The following is a 23,199-nucleotide window of genomic DNA, read 5'->3' on the forward strand; positions in this document are numbered from 1 at the left end:
GAGTTAATTCTGTCTCAACATGCATGGGATTGTTCCCTTAGATACCGTAGGACTTATTTCTGTCTAAATATTCATGGGATTGTGCCCTTAGATACTGTAGGACTTATTTCTGTCTAAACATGAATGGGATTGTGCCCCTAGATACTGTATGACTTATTTTCAGCTAAACATGCATGGGATTGTACCCTTAGATACCGTAGGACTTATTTCCGTCTAAATATGCATGGGATTGTGCCCTTGGATATCATAGCGCTTATTTCTGTCTAAACACGCATAATATTGTGCCCTTATATACTGTAGGACTTATATCTGTCTATACATACATAGGATTATGCCCTTGGATATTATAGGAGTTATTTCTGTCTAAATATGCATAGGATTGTGCCCTTTGATACTGTAGCACTTATTTCTGTCTAAACATGCATAGGATAATAACCTTGCATATTAAAGGAGTTATTTCTGTCTAAACATGCATAGGATTGTGCTCTGAGGTACTGTAGGACTTCTTTCCATCTAAACATGCATGGGATTGCGCCCTTAGATACTTTAGGACTTATTTCCATCTAAACATACATGGGATAGTGCCCTTAGTTACTGTAGGAATTATTTCTGTCTAAACATGCATGGGATTGTGCCCGTAGATTCTATAGGATTTATTTCCATCTAAACATGCATGGTTTGTGCCCTTAGATACTGTAGGACTTATTTCGATCTAAACATGGATGGGATTGCACCCTTAGATACTGTAGGACTTCTTTCCATCTAAATATGGATGGAATTGCTCCCTTAGATATTTTAGGACAAATTTCCATCTAAACATGCATCGGATTGCGCCTTTAGATACTGTAGGATTTATTTCCATCTAAATATGCATGGGATTGCGCCCTTAGATACTATAGGACTTCTTTCCATCTAAACATGCATGGGATTGCGCCCTTAGATACTTTAGGACTTATTTCCATCTAAACATACATGGGATTGTGCCCTTAGTTAATGTAGGAATTATTTCTGTCTAAACATGGATGGGATTGCACCCTTAGATACTTTAGGACTTATTTCTGTCTAAACATGGATGGGATTGATCCCTTTGATACTGTAGGACTTATTTCTGTCTAAACATGCATGGGATTGTGCCCATAGATACTGTAGGACTTATTTCTGTCTAAACATGAATGGGATTGTGCCCCTAGATACTGTATGACTTATTTTCATCTAAACATGCATTGGATTGTGCCCTTAGATACTGTAGGACTTCTTTCCATTTAAACATGGATGGGATGACACCCTTATATACTGTAGGATTATTTCGGTCGAAAGATGCATGAGATTGTGCCCTTGGATACTGTAGGACTTATTTCCGTGTCAACATGGATGGGATTTCTCCCTTAGATACTGTAGGACTTATTTCCGTCTAAACATGCATTGGATTGTTTCCTTAGATACTGTAAGACTTCTTTCCGTCTAAACATGCATGGGATTGTGCCCTTATATACTGTAGGACTTATTTCCATGTTAACATGCATGGGATTGTGCCCTTAGATATTGTAGGACTTATTTCCTTCTAAACATACCTGAGATTGTGCCGTTGGATATTATAGGGTTTTTTCTGTGTAAACATGCATAGGATTGTGCCCTTAGATAATGTAGCACTTATCTCTGTCTAGACATGCATAGGATTGTGCCCTTGGATATGATTGCAGTTATTTCTGTATAAACATGCATAGCATTGTGACCTTAGATACTGTAGGACTTATTTCTTTCTAAACGTGCATAGGATTGTGCCCTTGGATATTATAGGAGCTATTTCTGTCTCAACATGCATAGGATTGTGTTCTTAGAAACTGTAGGACTTATTTCCGTCTAATCATGCATGGGATTGTGGCTTTAGATACTGTAGGACTTATTTCCATCTAACCATGGATGGGATTGCGCCCTTAGATTTTATAGGACTCATTTTTGTCTAAACATGCATGGGATTGTTCCCTTAGATACAGTAGGACTTATTTCCATCTAAAGCTTCATGGGATTGTGTCCTTAGATACTGTAGGACTTATTTCTTTCTAAACGTGCATAGGATTGTGCCCTTTGATGTTATAGGAGGTATTTCTGTCTCAACATGCATGGGATTGTTCCCTTAGATACCGTAGGACTTTTTTCTGTCTAAACATGCATGGGATTGTGCCCTTAGATACTGTAGGAGTTATTCATGTCTAAAGCTGCATGGGATTGTGTCCTTAGATACTGTAGCACTTATTTTTCTCTAGACATGCATAGGATTATGCCCTTGGATATTATCGGAGTTATTTCTGTCTAAACATGCATAAGATTGTGCCCTTAGATATCGTCAGACTTATTTCTGTCTAAACACGGATGGGATTGCTCCCTGAGATACTCTAGGACTTATTTCCATCTAAACATGGATGGGATTGCTCCCATAGATACTGTAGGACATATTTCTATCAAAACATGCATCAGACTGCGCCTTTAGATACTGTAGGACTTATTTCCATCTAAACATGCATGGGATTGTGCCCGTAGACACTACAGGACTTATTTCCATCTAAACATGCATGGGATTGTGCCCTTAGATACTATAGGACTTCTTTCCGTTTTAACATGGATGGGATTGCGCTTTTAGATAGTGTAGGACTTCTTTCCATCTAAACATGCATGGGATTGTGCCCTTAGATACTGTAGGAGTTATTCATGTCTAAAGCTGCATGGGATTGTGTCCTTAGAGACTGTAGCACTTATTTTTCTCTAGACATGCATAGGATTATGCCCTTGGATATTATTGGAGTTATTTCTGTCTAAACATGCATAAGATTGTGCCCTTAGATATCGTCAGACTTATTTCTGTCTAAACACGGATGGGATTGCTCCCTGAGATACTCTAGGACTTATTTCCATCTAAACATGGATGGGATTGCTCCCATAGATACTGTAGGACTTATTTCTATCTAAACATGGATGGGATGACACCCTTATATACTGTAGGATTATTTCCGTCTAAAGATGCATGAGATTCTGCCCTTGGATACTGTAGGACTTATTTCCATGTTAACATGCATGGGATTGTGCCCTTAGATATTGTAGGACTTATTTCCTTCTAAACATAAATGAGATTGTGCCCTTAGACACTGTAGGACTTATTTCCATCTAAACATGCATTGGATTGTGCCCTTATATACTGTAGCACTTATTTCCATCTAAACTTGCATGGGATTGTGCCCTTGGATATCATAGCGCTTATTTCTGTCTAAACATGCATTACATTGTGCCCTTAGATACTGTTGGACTTATATCTGTCTATACATACATAGGATTATGCCCTTGGATATTATAGGAGTTATTTCTGTCTAAACATGCATAGTATTGTGCCCTTAGATACTGTAGCACTTATTTCTGTCTAAACATGCATAGGATTATGCCCTTGCATATTATAGGAGTTATTTCTGTCTAAGCATGCATAGGATTGTACTTTTAGATACTGTAGGACTTATTTCTGTCTAAAGATGCATGGGATTGTCCTCTTAGATACTGTAGGATTTATTTCTGTCTAAAGATGCATGGGATTGTGCCCTTAGATACTGTAGGACTTCTTTCCATCTAAACATGCATGGGATTGTGCCCTTAGATACTGTAGGAATGATTTCCATGTTAACATGCATGGGATTGTGCCCTTAGATATTGTAGGACTTATTTCCTTCTAAACATACATGAGATTGTGCCCTTGGATATTATAGGGCTTTTTTCTGTCTAAACATGCATAGGATTGTGCCCTTAGATACTGTAGCACTTATCTCTGTCTAGACATGCATAGGATTGTGCCCTTGGATATGATTGCAGTTATTTCTGTATAAACATGCATAGGATTGTGACCTTAGATACTGTAGGATTTATTTCTTTATAAATGTGCATAGGATTGTGCCCTTGGATATTATAGGAGTTATTTCTGTCTCAACATGCATGGGATTGTGCCCTTAGATACAGTAGGACTTATTTCCATCTAAACATTCATGGGATTGTGTCCTTAGATACTGTAGGACTTATTTCTTTCTAAACGTGTATAGGATTGTGCCCTTTGATGTTATAGGAGTTATTTCTGTCTCAACATGCATGGGATTGTTCCCTTAGATACCGTAGGACTTTTTTCTGTCTAAACATGCATGGGATTGTGCCCTTAGATACTGTAGGAGTTATTCATGTCTAAAGCAGCATGGGATTGTGTCCTTAGAGACTGTAGCACTTATTTTTCTCTAGACATGCATAGGATTATGCCCTTGGATATTATCGGAGTTATTTCTGTCTAAACATGCATAAGATTGTGCCCTTAGATATCGTCAGACTTATTTCTGTCTAAACATGGATGGGATTGCTCCCTGAGATACTGTAGGACTTATTTCCATCTAAACATGGATGGGATTGCTCCCATAGATACTGTAGGACATATTTCCATCAAAACATGCATCAGACTGCGCCTTTAGATACTGTAGGACTTATTTCCATCTAAACATGCATGGGATTGTGCCCGTAGACACCACAGGACTTATTTCCATCTAAACATGCATGGGATTGCGCCCTTAGATACTATAGGACTTCTTTCCGTTTTAACATGGATGGGATTGCGCTTTTAGATAGTGTAGGACTTCTTTCCATCTAAACATGCATGGGATTGTGCCCTTAGATACTGTAGGACTTCTTTCCATCTAAACATGCATGAGATTGTGCCCTTGGATACTGTAGGACTTATTTCCGTCTCAGCATGGATGGGATTTCTCCCTTAGATACTGTAGGACCTATTTCCATGTAAACATGCATTGGATTCTGCCCTCAGATACTGTAGGACGTATTTCGATCTAAACATGGATCGTATTGCAACCTTAGATTCTGTAGGACTTATTCCCATCTAAACATTCATGGGATTGTGCCCTTAGATACTGTAGGACTTATTTCCATCTAAACATGGACGGGATGACACCCTTATATACTGTAGGATTATTTCCGTCTAAAGATGCATGAGATTGTGCCCTTGGATACAGTAGGACTTATTTCCGTCTCAGCATGGATGGGATTTCTCCCTTAGATACTGTAGGACCTATTTCCATGTAAACATGCATTGGATTCTGCCCTCAGATACTGTAGGACTTATTTCCATGTTAACATGCATGGGATTGTGCCCTTAGATATTGTAGGACTTATTTCCTTCTAAACATAAATGAGATTGTGCCCTTGGATACTGTAGGACTTATTTCCGTCTAAACATGCATTGGATTGTGTCCTTAGATACTGTAAGACTTCTTTCCGTCTAAACGTGCATGGGATTGTGCCCTTATATACTGTAGGACTTATTTCCATGTTAACATGCATGGGATTGTGCCCTTAGATATTGTAGGACTTATTTCCTTCTAAACATACATGAGATTGTGCCCTTGGATATTATAGGGCTTTTTTCTGTCTAAACATGCATAGGATTGTGCCCTTAGATACTGTAGCACTTATCTCTGTCTAGACATGCATAGGATTGTGACCTTAGATACTGTAGGATTTATTTCTTTATAAACGTGCATAGGATTGTGCCCTTGGATATTATAGGAGTTATTTCTGTCTCAACATGCATAGGATTGTGTTCTTAGAAACTGTAGGACTTATTTCCGTCTAATCATGCATGGGATTGTGGCTTTAGATACTGTAGGACTTATTTCCATCTAACCATGGATGGGATTGCGCCCTTAGATTCTATAGGACTCATTTTTGTCTAAACATGCATGGGATTGTGCCCTTAGATACAGTAGGACTTATTTCCATCTAAACATTCATGGGATTGTGTCCTTGGATACTGTAGGACTTATTTCTTTCTAAACTTGCATAGGATTGTGCCCTTTGCTATTATAGGAGTTAATTCTGTCTCAACATGCATGGGATTGTTCCCTTAGATACCGTAGGACTTATTTCTGTCTAAATATTCATGGGATTGTGCCCTTAGATAATGTAGGACTTATTCATGTCTAAAGCTGCATGGGATTGTGTCCTTAGATACTGTAGCACTTATTTCTGTCTAGACATGCATAGGATTATGCCCTTGGATATTATCGGAGTTATTTCTGTCTAAACATGCATAAGATTGTGCCCTTAGATATGTTCGGACTTATTTCTGTCTAAACACGGATGGGATTGCTCCCTTAGATACTGTAGGACTTATTTCAATCTAAACATGGATGGGATTGCACCCTTAGATACTGTAGGACTTATTTCTGTCTAAACATGATTGGGATTGTGCCCTTAGATAGTGTAGGACTTATTTCCGTTTAAACATCGATGGGATTCTGCCCTTAGATACTGTAGGACTTATTTCTGTCTAAACATGAATGGGATTGTGCCCCTAGATACTGTATGACTTATTTTCAGCTAAACATGCATGGGATTGTACCCTTAGATACCGTAGGACTTATTTCCGTCTAAATATGCATGGGATTGTGCCCTTGGATATCATAGCGCTTATTTCTGTCTAAACACGCATAATATTGTGCCCTTATATACTGTAGGACTTATATCTGTCTATACATACATAGGATTATGCCCTTGGATATTATAGGAGTTATTTCTGTCTAAATATGCATAGGATTGTGCCCTTTGATACTGTAGCACTTATTTCTGTCTAAACATGCATAGGATAATAACCTTGCATATTAAAGGAGTTATTTCTGTCTAAACATGCATAGGATTGTGCTCTGAGGTACTGTAGGACTTCTTTCCATCTAAACATGCATGGGATTGCGCCCTTAGATACTTTAGGACTTATTTCCATCTAAACATACATGGGATAGTGCCCTTAGTTACTGTAGGAATTATTTCTGTCTAAACATGCATGGGATTGTGCCCGTAGATTCTATAGGATTTATTTCCATCTAAACATGCATGGTTTGTGCCCTTAGATACTGTAGGACTTATTTCGATCTAAACATGGATGGGATTGCACCCTTAGATACTGTAGGACTTCTTTCCGTCTAAATATGGATGGAATTGCTCCCTTAGATATTTTAGGACAAATTTCCATCTAAACATGCATCGGATTGCGCCTTTAGATACTGTAGGATTTATTTCCATCTAAATATGCATGGGATTGCGCCCTTAGATACTATAGGACTTCTTTCCATCTAAACATGCATGGGATTGCGCCCTTAGATACTTTAGGACTTATTTCCATCTAAACATACATGGGATTGTGCCCTTAGTTAATGTAGGAATTATTTCTGTCTAAACATGGATGGGATTGCACCCTTAGATACTTTAGGACTTATTTCTGTCTAAACATGGATGGGATTGATCCCTTTGATACTGTAGGACTTATTTCTGTCTAAACATGCATGGGATTGTGCCCATAGATACTGTAGGACTTATTTCTGTCTAAACATGAATGGGATTGTGCCCCTAGATACTGTATGACTTATTTTCATCTAAACATGCATTGGATTGTGCCCTTAGATACTGTAGGACTTCTTTCCATTTAAACATGGATGGTATGACACCCTTATATACTGTAGGATTATTTCGGTCGAAAGATGCATGAGATTGTGCCCTTGGATACTGTAGGACTTATTTCCGTGTCAACATGGATGGGATTTCTCCCTTAGATACTGTAGGACTTATTTCCATCTAAACATGCATTGGATTGTTTCCTTAGATACTGTAAGACTTCTTTCCGTCTAAACATGCATGGGATTGTGCCCTTATATACTGTAGGACTTATTTCCATGTTAACATGCATGGGATTGTGCCCTTAGATATTGTAGGACTTATTTCCTTCTAAACATACCTGAGATTGTGCCGTTGGATATTATAGGGTTTTTTCTGTGTAAACATGCATAGGATTGTGCCCTTAGATAATGTAGCACTTATCTCTGTCTAGACATGCATAGGATTGTGCCCTTGGATATGATTGCAGTTATTTCTGTATAAACATGCATAGCATTGTGACCTTAGATACTGTAGGACTTATTTCTTTCTAAACGTGCATAGGATTGTGCCCTTGGATATTATAGGAGCTATTTCTGTCTCAACATGCATAGGATTGTGTTCTTAGAAACTGTAGGACTTATTTCCGTCTAATCATGCATGGGATTGTGGCTTTAGATACTGTAGGACTTATTTCCATCTAACCATGGATGGGATTGCGCCCTTAGATTTTATAGGACTCATTTTTGTCTAAACATGCATGGGATTGTTCCCTTAGATACAGTAGGACTTATTTCCATCTAAAGCTTCATGGGATTGTGTCCTTAGATACTGTAGGACTTATTTCTTTCTAAACGTGCATAGGATTGTGCCCTTTGATGTTATAGGAGTTATTTCTGTCTCAACATGCATGGGATTGTTCCCTTAGATACCGTAGGACTTTTTTCTGTCTAAACATGCATGGGATTGTGCCCTTAGATACTGTAGGAGTTATTCATGTCTAAAGCTGCATGGGATTGTGTCCTTAGATACTGTAGCACTTATTTTTCTCTAGACATGCATAGGATTATGCCCTTGGATATTATCGGAGTTATTTCTGTCTAAACATGCATAAGATTGTGCCCTTAGATATCGTCAGACATATTTCTGTCTAAACACGGATGGGATTGCTCCCTGAGATACTGTAGGACATATTTCCATCAAAACATGCATCAGACTGCGCCTTTAGATACTGTAGGACTTATTTCCATCTAAACATGCATGGGATTGTGCCCGTAGACACTACAGGACTTATTTCCATCTAAACATGCATGGGATTGCGCCCTTAGATACTATAGGACTTCTTTCCGTTTTAACATGGATGGGATTGCGCTTTTAGATAGTGTAGGACTTCTTTCCATCTAAACATGCATGGGATTGTGCCCTTAGATACTGTAGGACTTCTTTCCATCTAAACATGCATTGTTTTGTGCCCTTGGATACTGTAGGACTTATTTCCGTCTCAGCATGGATGGGATTTCTCCCTTAGATACTGTAGGACCTATTTCCATGTAAACATGCATTGGATTCTGCCCTCAGATACTGTAGGACGTATTTTGATCTAAACATGGATCGTATTGCAACCTTAGATTCTGTAGGACTTATTCCCATCTAAACATTCATGGGATTGTGCCCTTAGATACTGTAGGACTTATTTCCATCTAAACATGGATGGGATGACACCCTTATATACTGTAGGATTATTTCCGTCTAAAGATGCATGAGATTGTGCCCTTGGATACAGTAGGACGTATTTCCGTCTCAGCATGGATGGGATTTCTCCCTTAGATACTGTAGGACCTATTTCCATGTAAACATGCATTGGATTCTGCCCTCAGATACTGTAGGACTTATTTCCATGTTAACATGCATGGGATTGTGCCCTTAGATATTGTAGGACTTATTCCCTTCTAAATATAAATGAGATTGTGCCCTTGGATACTGTAGGACTTATTTCCGTCTAAACATGCATTGGATTGTGTCCTTAGATACTGTAAGACTTATTTCCGTCTAAACATTCATGGGATTGTGCCCTTATATACTGTAGGATGTATTTCCATGTTAACATGCATGGGATTGTGCCCTTAGATATTGTAGGACTTATTTCCTTCTAAACATACATGAGATTGTGCCCTTGGATATTATAGGGCTTTTTTCTGTGTAAATATGCATAGGATTGTGCCCTTAGATACTGTAGCACTTATCTCTGTCTAGACATGCATAGGATTGTGCCTTGGATATGATTGCAGTTATTTCTGTATAAACATGCATAGGATTGTGACCTTAGATAATGTAGGATTTATTTCTTTATAAACGTGCATAGGATTGTGCCCTTGGATATTATAGGAGTTATTTCTGTCTCAACATGCATGGGATTGTGCCCTTAGATACAGTAGGACTTATTTCCATCTAAACATTCATGGGATTGTGTCCTTAGATACTGTAGGACTTATTTCTTTCTAAACGTGTATAGGATTGTGCCCTTTGATGTTATAGGACTTATTTCTGTCTCAACATGCATGGGATTGTTCCCTTAGATACTGCAGGACTTTTTTCTGTCTAAACATGCATGGGATTGTGCCCTTAGATACTGTAGGAGTTATTCATGTCTAAAGCTGCATGGCATTGTGTCCTTAGAGACTGTAGCACTTATTTTTCTCTAGACATGCATAGGATTATGCCCTTGGATATTATCGGAGTTATTTCTGTCTAAACATGCATAAGATTGTGCCCTTAGATATCGTCAGACTTATTTCTGTCTAAACACGGATGGGATTGCTCCCTGAGATACTGTAGGACTTATTTCCATCTAAACATGGATGAGATTGCTTCCATAGATACTGTAGGACATATTTCCATCAAAACATGCATCAGACTGCGCCTTTAGATACTGTAGGACTTATTTCCATCTAAACATGCATGGGATTGTGCCCGTAGACACCACAGGACTTATTTCCATCTAAACATGCATGGGATTGCGCCCTTAGATACTATAGGACTTCTTTCCGTTTTAATTTATTTCTTTATAAGATTTATTATATTTTATTTATTTATTTATTTCTTTATAAACGTGCATAGGATTGTGCCCTTGGATATTATAGGAGTTATTTCTGTCTCAACATGCATAGGATTGTGTTCTTAGAAACTGTAGGACTTATTTCCATCTAACCATGGATGGGATTGTGTCCTTGGATACTGTAGGACCTATTTCTTTCTAAACTTGCATAGGATTGTGCCCTTTGATATTATAGGAGTTAATTCTGTCTCAACATGCATGGGATTGTTCCCTTAGATACCGTAGGACTTATTTCTGTCTAAATATTCATGGGATTGTGCCCTTAGATACTGTAGGACTTATTCATGTCTAAAGCTCCATGGGATTGTGTCCTTAGATACTGTAGCACTTATTTCTGTCTAGACATGCATAGGATTATGCCCTTGGATATTATCGGAGTTATTTCTGTCTGAACATGCATAAGATTGTGCCCTTAGATATGTTCGGACTTATTTCTGTCTAAACACGGATGGGATTGCTCCCTTAGATACTGTAGGACTTATTTCAATCTAAACATGGATGGGATTGCACCCTTAGATACTGTAGGACTTATTTCTGTCTAAACATGGATGGGATTGTGCCCTTAGATAGTGTAGGACTTATTTCCGTTTAAACATCCATGGGATTCTGCCCTTAGATACTGTAGGACTTATTTCTGTCTAAACATGAATGGGATTGTACCCCTAGATACTGTATGACTTATTTTCAGCTAAACATGCATGGGATTGTACCCTTAGATACCGTAGGACTTATTTCCGTCTAAATATGCATGGGATTGTGCCCTTGGATATCATAGCGCTTATTTCTGTCTGAACATGCATAATATTGTGCCCTTATATACTGTAGGACTTATATCTGTCTATACATACATAGGATTATGCCCTTGGATATTATAGGAGTTATTTCTGTCTAAATATGCATAGGATTGTGCCCTTTGATACTGTAGCACTTATTTCTGTCTAAACATGCATAGGATTATAACCTTGCATATTAAAGGAGTTATTTCTGTCTAAACATGCATAGGATTGTGCTCTGAGGTACTGTAGGACTTCTTTCCATCTGAACATGCATGGGATTGCGCCCTTAGATACTTTAGGACTTATTTCCATCTAAACATACATGGGATTGTGCCCTTAGTTACTGTAGGAATTATTTCTGTCTAAACATGCATGGGATTGTGCCCGTAGATTCTATAGGATTTATTTCCATCTAAACATGCATGGTTTGTGCCCTTAGATACTGTAGGACTTATTTCGATCTAAACATGGATGGGATTGCACCCTTAGATACTGTAGGACTTCTTTCCGTCTAAATATGGATGGAATTGCTCCCTTAGATATTTTAGGACAAATTTCCATCTAAACATGCATCGGATTGCGCCTTTAGATACTGTAGGATTTATTTCCATCTAAATATGCATGGGATTGCACCCTTAGATACTATAGGACTTCTTTCCATTTTAACATGGATGGGATTGCGCTTTTAGACACTGTAGGACTTCTTTCCATCTAAACATGCTTGGGATTGTGCCCTTAGATACTGTAGTACTTCTTTCCATCTAAACATGCATGGGATGACACCCGTATATACTGTAGTATTATTTCCGTCTAAACATGCATGAGATTGTGCCCTTGGATACTGTAGGACTTATTTCCGTCTCAGCATGGATGGGATTTCTCCCTTAGATACTGTAGGACCTATTTCCATGTAAACATGCATTGGATTCTGCCCTCAGATACTGTAGGACTTATTTCCATCTAAACATGCATGGGATTGTGCCCTCAGATACTGTAGCACTTTTTTCCATCTAAAAATGGATGGGATTTCTGCCCTTAGATACTGTAGGACTTATTTCCATCTAAACATGCATTGGATTGTGTCCTTAGATACTGTAAGACTTCTTTCCGTCTAAACATGCATGGGATTGTGCCCTTTTATACTGTAGGACTTATTTCCATGTTAACATGCATGGGATTGTGCCCTTAGATATTGTAGGACTTATTTCCTTCTAAACATACTTGAGATTGTGCCCTTGTATATTATAGGGCTTTTTTCTGTCTAAACATGCATAGGATTGTGCCCTTGGATATGATTGCAGTTATTTCTGTCTAAACATGCATAGGATTGTGACCTTAGATACTGTTGGATTTATTTCTTTATAAACGTGCATAGGATTGTGCCCTTGGATATTATAGGAGTTATTTCTGTCTTAACATGCATAGGATTGTGTTCTTAGAAACTGTAGAACTTACTTCCGTCTAAACATGCATGGGATTGCGCCCTGAGATACTGTAGGACCTCTTTCTGTCTAAACATGGATGGGATTGCTCCCATAGATACTGTAGAACATATTTCCATCTAAACATGCATCGGACTGCGCCTTTAGATACTGTAGGACTTACTTCCATCTAAACATGGATCGGATTTCAACCTTAGATTCTGTAGGACATTTTTCCATCTAAAAATGCATTGGATTGTGTCCTTAGATACTGTAAGACTTATTTCCATCTAAACATGCATGGGATTGTGCCCTTATATAGTGTAGGACTTATTTCCATGTTAACATGCATGGGATTGTGCCCTTGGATATGATTGCGGTTATTTCTGTCTAAACATACATGAGATTGTGCCCTTGGATATTATAGGGCTTTTTTTCTGTCTAAACATGCATAGGATTGTGCCTTTAGATACTGTAGCACTTATCTCTGTCTAGACATGCATAGGATTGTGCCCTTGGATATGATTGCAGTTATTTCTGTCTAAACATGCATAAGATTGTGCCCTTAGATATCGTCAGACTTATTTCTGTCTAAACACGGATGGGATTGCTCCCTGAGATACTCTAGGACTTATTTCCATCTAAACATGGATGGGATTGCTCCCATAGATACTGTAGGACATATTTCCATCAAAACATGCATCAGACTGCGCCTTTAGATACTGTAGGACTTATTTCCATCTAAACATGCATGGGATTGTGCCCGTAGACACCACAGGACTTATTTCCATCTAAACATGCATGGGATTGCGCCCTTAGATACTATAGGACTTCTTTCCGTTTTAACATGGATGGGATTGCGCTTTTAGATAGTGTAGGACTTCTTTCCATCTAAACATGCATGGGATTGTGCCCTTAGATACTGTAGGAGTTATTCATGTCTAAAGCTGCATGGGATTGTGTCCTTAGAGACTGTAGCACTTATTTTTCTCTAGACATGCATAGGATTATGCCCTTGGATATTATTGGAGTTATTTCTGTCTAAACATGCATAAGATTGTGCCCTTAGATATCGTCAGACTTATTTCTGTCTAAACACGGATGGGATTGCTCCCTGAGATACTCTAGGACTTATTTCCATCTAAACATGGATGGGATTGCTCCCATAGATACTGTCGGACTTATTTCTATCTAAACATGGATGGGATGACACCCTTATATACTGTAGGATTATTTCCGTCTAAAGATGCATGAGATTCTGCCCTTGGATACTGTAGGACTTATTTCCATGTTAACATGCATGGGATTGTGCCCTTAGATATTGTAGGACTTATTTCCTTCTAAACATAAATGAGATTGTGCCCTTAGACACTGTAGGACTTATTTCCATCTAAACATGCATTGGATTGTGCCCTTATATACTGTAGCACTTATTTCCATCTAAACTTGCATGGGATTGTGCCCTTGGATATCATAGCGCTTATTTCTGTCTAAACATGCATTACATTGTGCCCTTAGATACTGTTGGACTTATATCTGTCTATACATACATAGGATTATGCCCTTGGATATTATAGGAGTTATTTCTGTCTAAACATGCATAGTATTGTGCCCTTAGATACTGTAGCACTTATTTCTGTCTAAACATGCATAGGATTATGCCCTTGCATATTATAGGAGTTATTTCTGTCTAAGCATGCATAGGATTGTACTTTTAGGTACTGTAGGACTTATATCTGTCTAAAGATGCATGGGATTGTGCTCTTAGATACTGTAGGATTTATTTCTGTCTAAAGATGCATGGGATTGTGCCCTTAGATACTGTAGGACTTCTTTCCGTCTAAGCATGGATGGGATTGCGCCTTTAGATACTTTAGGACTTCTTTCCATCTAAACATGCATGGGATTGTGCCCTTAGATACTGTAGGAATGATTTCCGTGTAAACATGCATGGGGTTGTGCCTGTAGATATTATAGGACTTATTTCCATCTAAACATGCATGGGATTGCGCCCTTAGATACTATAGGACTTCTTTCCGTCTAAACATGGATGGGATTGCGCTTTTAGATAGTGTAGAACTTCTTTCCATCTAAACATGCATGGGATTGTGCCTTTAGATCCTGTAGGACTTCTTTCCATCTAAACATGCATGGGATTGCGCCCTTAGATACTGTAGGACCTCTTTCCATCTAAAGCTGGATGGGATTTCTCCCATAGATACTGTAGGACATATTTCCATTTAAACATGCATCGGATTGCACCTTTAGATACTGTAGGACTTATTTCCATCTAAACATGGATCGTATTGCAACCTTAGATTCTGGAGGACTTATTTCCGTCTAAACATGCATGGGATTGTGCCCTTAGATACTGTAGGACTTATTTCCATCTAAACATGGATGGGATGACACCCTTATATACTGTAGGATTATTTCCGTCTAAAGCTGCATGAGATTGTGCCCTTGGATACTGTAGGACTTATTTCCGTCTCAGCATGGATGGGATTTCTCTCTTAGATACTGTAGGACCTATTTCCATGTAAACATGCATTGGATTCTGCCCTCAGATACTGTAGGACTTATTCCCGTCGAAGCATGCATGGGATTGTGCCCTCAGATATTGTAGGACTTTTTTCCATCTAAAAATGGATGGGATTGTGCCCTTAGATACTTTAGGACATATTTCTGTCTAAACATGGATGGGATTGATCCCTTTGATACTGTAGGACTTATTTCCGTCTAAACATGCATGGGATTGTGCCCATAGATACTGTCGGCCTTATTTCTGTCTAAACATGAATGGGATTGTGCCCCTAGATACTGTATGACTTATTTTCATCTAAACATGCATTGCATTGTGCCCTTAGATACTGTAGGACTTCTTTCCATTTAAACATGGATGGGATGACACCCTTATATACTGTAGGATTATTTCGGTCGAAAGATGCATGAGATTGTGCCCTTGGATACTGTAGGACTTATTTCCGTGTCAACATGGATGGGATTTCTCCCTTAGATACTGTAGGACTTATTTCCATCTAAACATGCATTGGATTGTTTCCTTAGATACTGTAAGACTTCTTTCCGTCTAAACATGCATGGGATTGTGCCCTTATATACTGTAGGACTTATTTCCATGTTAACATGCATGGGATTGTGCCCTTAGATACTGTAGGACTTATTTCCATCTAAACATGGATGGGATGACACCCTTACATACTGTAGGATTATTTCCGTCTAAAGATGCATGAGACTGTGCCCTTGGATACTGTAGGACTTATTTCCGTCTCAGCATGGATGGGATTTCTCCCTTAGATACTGTTGGAGCTATTTCCATGTAAACATGGATTGGATTCTGCCCTCAGATACTGTAGGACTTATTTCCGTCAAAGCATGCATGGGATTGTGCCCTCAGATACTGTAGGACTTTTTTCCATCTAAAAATGGATGGGATTGTGCCCTTAGATACTTTAGGACTTTTTTCCGTCTAAACATGCATGGGATTGCGCCCTTAGATAATGTAGGACCTCTTTCCGTCTAAACATGGATGGGATTGCTCCCATAGATACTGTAGGACATATTTCCATCTAAACATGCATCGTCCTGCGCCTTTAGATACTGTAGGACTTACTTCCATCTAAACATGGATGGGATGATACCCTTAGATACTGTAGTATTATTTCCGTCTAAACATGCATGAGATTGTGTCCTTGGATAATGTAGGACTTATTTCCGTCTCAGCATGGATGGGATTGCTCCCTTAGATACTGTAGGACTTCTTTCCATCTAAACATGCATGGGATTGCACCCTCAGATACTGTAGGACTTTTTTCTGTCTAAACATGGATTGGATTGTGCCCTTAAATACTGTAGGACTTATTTCTGTCTAAACATGCATGGGATTGTGCCCTTTGATACCGTAGGACTTATTTCCGTCTAAACATTGATGGGATTGCTCCCTTAGATACTATAGGATTCAGTTCCATCTAAACATGGATCGGATTGCGCCCTTTGATATTGTAGGACTTATTTGTGTCTATACATGGATGGGATTGTGCCCTTAGACACTGTAGGACTTATTTCCATCTAAACATGCATTGGATTGTGCCCTTATATACTGTAGCACTTATTTCCATCTAAACTTGCATGGGATTGTGCCCTTGGATATCATAGCGCTTATTTCTGTCTAAACATGCATTACATTGTGCCCTTAGATACTGTTGGACTTATATCTGTCTATACATACATAGGATTATGCCCTTGGATATTATAGGAGTTATTTCTGTCTAAACATGCATAGTATTGTGCCCTTAGATACTGTAGCACTTATTTCTGTCTAAACATGCATAGGATTATGCCCTTGCATATTATAGGAGTTATTTCTGTCTAAGCATGCATAGGATTGTACTTTTAGATACTGTAGGACTTATTTCTGTCTAAAGATGCATGGGATTGTGCTCTAAGATACTGTAGGATTTATTTCTGTCTAAACATGCATGGGATTGCGCCCTTAGATACTATAGGACTTCTTTCCGTCTAAACATGGATGGGATTGCGCTTTTAGATAGTGTAGAACTTCTTTCCATCTAAACATGCATGGGATTGTGCCTTTAGATCCTGTAGGACTTCTTTCCATCTAAACATGCATGGGATTGCGCCCTTAGATACTGTAGGACCTCTTTCCATCTAAAGCTGGATGGGATTTCTCCCATAGATACTGTAGGACATATTTCCATTTAAACATGCATCGGATTGCGCCTTTAGATACTGTAGGACTTATTTCCATCTAAACATGGATCGTATTGCAACCTTAGATTCTGGAGGACTTATTTCCGTCTAAACATGCATGGGATTGTGCCCTTAGATACTGTAGGACTTATTTCCATCTAAACATGGATGGGATGACACCCTTATATACTGTAGGATTATTTCCGTCTAAAGCTGCATGAGATTGTGCCCTTGGATACTGTAGGACTTATTTCCGTCTCAGCATGGATGGGATTTCTCTCTTAGATACTGTAGGACCTATTTCCATGTAAACATGCATTGGATTCTGCCCTCAGATACTGTAGGACTTATTCCCGTCGAAGCATGCATGGGATTGTGCCCTCAGATACTGTAGGACATTTTTCCATCTAAAAATGGATGGGATTGTGCCCTTAGATACTGTAGGACTTATTTCCGTCTAAACATGCATTGGATTGTGTCCTTAGATACTGTAAGACTTCTTTCCGTCTAAACATACATGGGATTGTGCCCTTATATACTGTAGGAGCTATTTCCATTTTAACATGCATGGGATTGTGCCCTTAGATATTGTAGGACTTAATTCCTTCTAAACATGCATGAGATTGTGCCCTTGGATATTATAGGGCTTTTTTCTGTCTAAACATGCATAGGATCGTGCCCTTAGATACTGTAGCACTTATCTCTGTCTAGACATGCATAGGATTGTGCCCTTGGATATGATTGCAGTTATTTCTGTCTAAACATGCATAGCATTGTGACCTTAGATACTGTAGGACTTATTTCTTTCTAAACGTGCATAGGATTGTGCCCTTGGATATTATAGGAGTTATTTCTGTCTCAACATGCATAGGATTGTGTTCTTAGATACTGTAGGACTTATTTCCGTCTAATCATGCATGGGATTGTGGCTTTTGATACTGTAGGACTTATTTCCATCTAACCATGGATGGGATTGCGCCCTTAGATTCTATAGGACTCATTTTTGTCTAAACATGCATGGGATTGTGCCCTTAGATACAGTAGGACTTATTTCCATCTAAACATTCATGGGATTGTGTCCTTAGATACTGTAGGACTTATTTCTTTCTAAACCTGCATAGGATTGTGCCCTTTGATATTATAGGAGTTATTTCTGTCTCAACATGCATGGGATTGTTCCCTTAGATACCGTAGGACTTATTTCTGTCTAAACATGCATGGGATTGTGCCCTTAGATACTGTAGGACTTATTTTCATCTAAACATGCATTGGATTGTGCCCTTAGATACTGTAGGACTTCTTTCCATTTAAACATGGATGGGATGACACCCTTATATACTGTAGGATTATTTCGGTCGAAAGATGCATGAGATTGTGCCCTTGGATACTGTAGGACTTATTTCCGTGTCAACATGGATGGGATTTCTCCCTTAGATACTGTAGGACTTATTTCCGTCTAAACATGCATTGGATTGTTTCCTTAGATACTGTAAGACTTCTTTCCGTCTAAACATGCATGGGATTGTGCCCTTAGATACTGTAGGACTTATTTCCATCTAAACATGGATGGGATGACACCCTTATATACTGTAGGATTATTTCCGTCTAAAGATGCATGAGATTGTGCCCTTGGATACAGTAGGACGTATTTCCGTCTCAGCATGGATGGGATTTCTCCCTTAGATACTGTAGGACCTATTTCCATGTAAACATGCATTGGATTCTGCCCTCAGATACTGTAGGACTTATTTCCATGTTTACATGCATGGGATTGTGCCCTTAGATATTGTAGGACTTATTTCCTTCTAAACATAAATGAGATTGTGCCCTTGGATACTGTAGGACTTATTTCCGTCTAAACATGCATTGGATTGTGTCCTTAGATACTGTAAGACTTCTTTCTGTCTAAACATTCATGGGATTGTGCCCTTATATACTGTAGGACTTATTTCCATGTTAACATGCATGGGATTGTGCCCTTAGATATTGTAGGACTTATTTCCTTCTAAACATACATGAGATTGTGCCCTTGGATATTATAGGGCTTTTTTCTGTCTAAACATGCATAGGATTGTGCCCTTAGATACTGTAGCACTTATCTCTGTCTAGACATGCATAGGATTGTGCCCTTGGATATGATTGCAGTTATTTCTGTATAAACATGCATAGGATTGTGACCTTAGATACTGTAGGATTTATTTCTTTATAAATGTGCATAGGATTGTGCCCTTGGATATTATAGGAGTTATTTCTGTCTCAACATGCATGGGATTGTGCCCTTAGATACAGTAGGACTTATTTCCATCTAAACATTCATGGGATTGTGTCCTTAGATACTGTAGGACTTATTTCTTTCTAAACGTGTATAGGATTGTGCCCTTTGATGTTATAGGAGTTATTTCTGTCTCAACATGCATGGGATTGTTCCCTTAGATACCGTAGGACTTTTTTCTGTCTAAACATGCATGGGATTGTGCCCTTAGATACTGTAGGAGTTATTCATGTCTAAAGCAGCATGGGATTGTGTCCTTAGAGACTGTAGCACTTATTTTTCTCTAGACATGCATAGGATTATGCCCTTGGATATTATCGGAGTTATTTCTGTCTAAACATGCATAAGATTGTGCCCTTAGATATCGTCAGACTTATTTCTGTCTAAACATGGATGGGATTGCTCCCTGAGATACTGTAGGACTTATTTCCATCTAAACATGGATGGGATTGCTCCCATAGATACTGTAGGACATATTTCCATCAAAACATGCATCAGACTGCGCCTTTAGATACTGTAGGACTTATTTCCATCTAAACATGCATGGGATTGTGCCCGTAGACACCACAGGACTTATTTCCATCTAAACATGCATGGGATTGCGCCCTTAGATACTATAGGACTTCTTTCCGTTTTAACATGGATGGGATTGCGCTTTTAGATAGTGTAGGACTTCTTTCCATCTAAACATGCATGGGATTGTGCCCTTAGATACTGTAGGACTTCTTTCCATCTAAACATGCATGAGATTGTGCCCTTGGATACTGTAGGACTTATTTCCGTCTCAGCATGGATGGGATTTCTCCCTTAGATACTGTAGGACCTATTTCCATGTAAACATGCATTGGATTCTGCCCTCAGATACTGTAGGACGTATTTCGATCTAAACATGGATCGTATTGCAACCTTAGATTCTGTAGGACTTATTCCCATCTAAACATTCATGGGATTGTGCCCTTAGATACTGTAGGACTTATTTCCATCTAAACATGGACGGGATGACACCCTTATATACTGTAGGATTATTTCCGTCTAAAGATGCATGAGATTGTGCCCTTGGATACAGTAGGACTTATTTCCATCTCAGCATGGATGGGATTTCTCCCTTAGATACTGTAGGACCTATTTCCATGTAAACATGCATTGGATTCTGCCCTCAGATACTGTAGGACTTATTTCCATGTTAACATGCATGGGATTGTGCCCTTAGATATTGTAGGACTTATTTCCTTCTAAACATAAATGAGATTGTGCCCTTGGATACTGTAGGACTTATTTCCGTCTAAACATGCATTGGATTGTGTCCTTAGATACTGTAAGACTTCTTTCCGTCTAAACGTGCATGGGATTGTGCCCTTATATACTGTAGGACTTATTTCCATGTTAACATGCATGGGATTGTGCCCTTAGATATTGTAGGACTTATTTCCTTCTAAACATACATGAGATTGTGCCCTTGGATATTATAGGGCTTTTTTCTGTGTAAACATGCATAGGATTGTGCCCTTAGATACTGTAGCACTTATCTCTGTCTAGACATGCATAGGATTGTGCCCTTGGATATGATTGCAGTTATTTCTGTATAAACATGCATAGGATTGTGACCTTAGATACTGTAGGATTTATTTCTTTATAAACGTGCATAGGATTGTGCCCTTGGATATTATAGGAGTTATTTCTGTCTCAACATGCATAGGATTGTGTTCTTAGAAACTGTAGGACTTATTTCCGTCTAATCATGCATGGGATTGTGGCTTTAGATACTGTAGGACTTATTTCCATCTAACCATGGATGGGATTGCGCCCTTAGATTCTATAGGACTCATTTTTGTCTAAACATGCATGGGATTGTGCCCTTAGATACAGTAGGACTTATTTCCATCTAAACATTCATGGGATTGTGTCCTTGGATACTGTAGGACTTATTTCTTTCTAAACTTGCATAGGATTGTGCCCTTTGCTATTATAGGAGTTAATTCTGTCTCAACATGCATGGGATTGTTCCCTTAGATACCGTAGGACTTATTTCTGTCTAAATATTCATGGGATTGTGCCCTTAGATACTGTAGGACTTATTCATGTCTAAAGCTGCATGGGATTGTGTCCTTAGATACTGTAGCACTTATTTCTGTCTAGACATGCATAGGATTATGCCCTTGGATATTATCGGAGTTATTTCTGTCTAAACATGCATAAGATTGTGCCCTTAGATATGTTCGGACTTATTTCTGTCTAAACACGGATGGGATTGCTCCCTTAGATACTGTAGGACTTATTTCAATCTAAACATGGATGGGATTGCACCCTTAGATACTGTAGGACTTATTTCTGTCTAAACATGGATGGGATTGTGCCCTTAGATAGTGTAGGACTTATTTCCGTTTAAACATCGATGGGATTCTGCCCTTAGATACTGTAGGACTTATTTCTGTCTAAACATGAATGGGATTGTGCCCCTAGATACTGTATGACTTATTTTCAGCTAAACATGCATGGGATTGTACCCTTAGATACCGTAGGACTTATTTCCGTCTAAATATGCATGGGATTGTGCCCTTGGATATCATAGCGCTTATTTCTGTCTAAACACGCATAATATTGTGCCCTTATATACTGTAGGACTTATATCTGTCTATACATACATAGGATTATGCCCTTGGATATTATAGGAGTTATTTCTGTCTAAATATGCATAGGATTGTGCCCTTTGATACTGTAGCACTTATTTCTGTCTAAACATGCATAGGATAATAACCTTGCATATTAAAGGAGTTATTTCTGTCTAAACATGCATAGGATTGTGCTCTGAGGTACTGTAGGACTTCTTTCCATCTAAACATGCATGGGATTGCGCCCTTAGATACTTTAGGACTTATTTCCATCTAAACATACATGGGATAGTGCCCTTAGTTACTGTAGGAATTATTTCTGTCTAAACATGCATGGGATTGTGCCCGTAGATTCTATAGGATTTATTTCCATCTAAACATGCATGGTTTGTGCCCTTAGATACTGTAGGACTTATTTCGATCTAAACATGGATGGGATTGCACCCTTAGATACTGTAGGACTTCTTTCCGTCTAAATATGGATGGAATTGCTCCCTTAGATATTTTAGGACAAATTTCCATCTAAACATGCATCGGATTGCGCCTTTAGATACTGTAGGATTTATTTCCATCTAAATATGCATGGGATTGCGCCCTTAGATACTATAGGACTTCTTTCCATCTAAACATGCATGGGATTGCGCCCTTAGATACTTTAGGACTTATTTCCATCTAAACATACATGGGATTGTGCCCTTAGTTAATGTAGGAATTATTTCTGTCTAAACATGGATGGGATTGCACCCTTAGATACTTTAGGACTTATTTCTGTCTAAACATGGATGGGATTGATCCCTTTGATACTGTAGGACTTATTTCTGTC

Source organism: Heloderma suspectum, chromosome 2, assembly GCF_057233095.1.
Source record: "Heloderma suspectum isolate Gila_16-S chromosome 2, 16-S_ref, whole genome shotgun sequence".
Lineage (NCBI taxonomy): Eukaryota > Metazoa > Chordata > Lepidosauria > Squamata > Helodermatidae > Heloderma > Heloderma suspectum.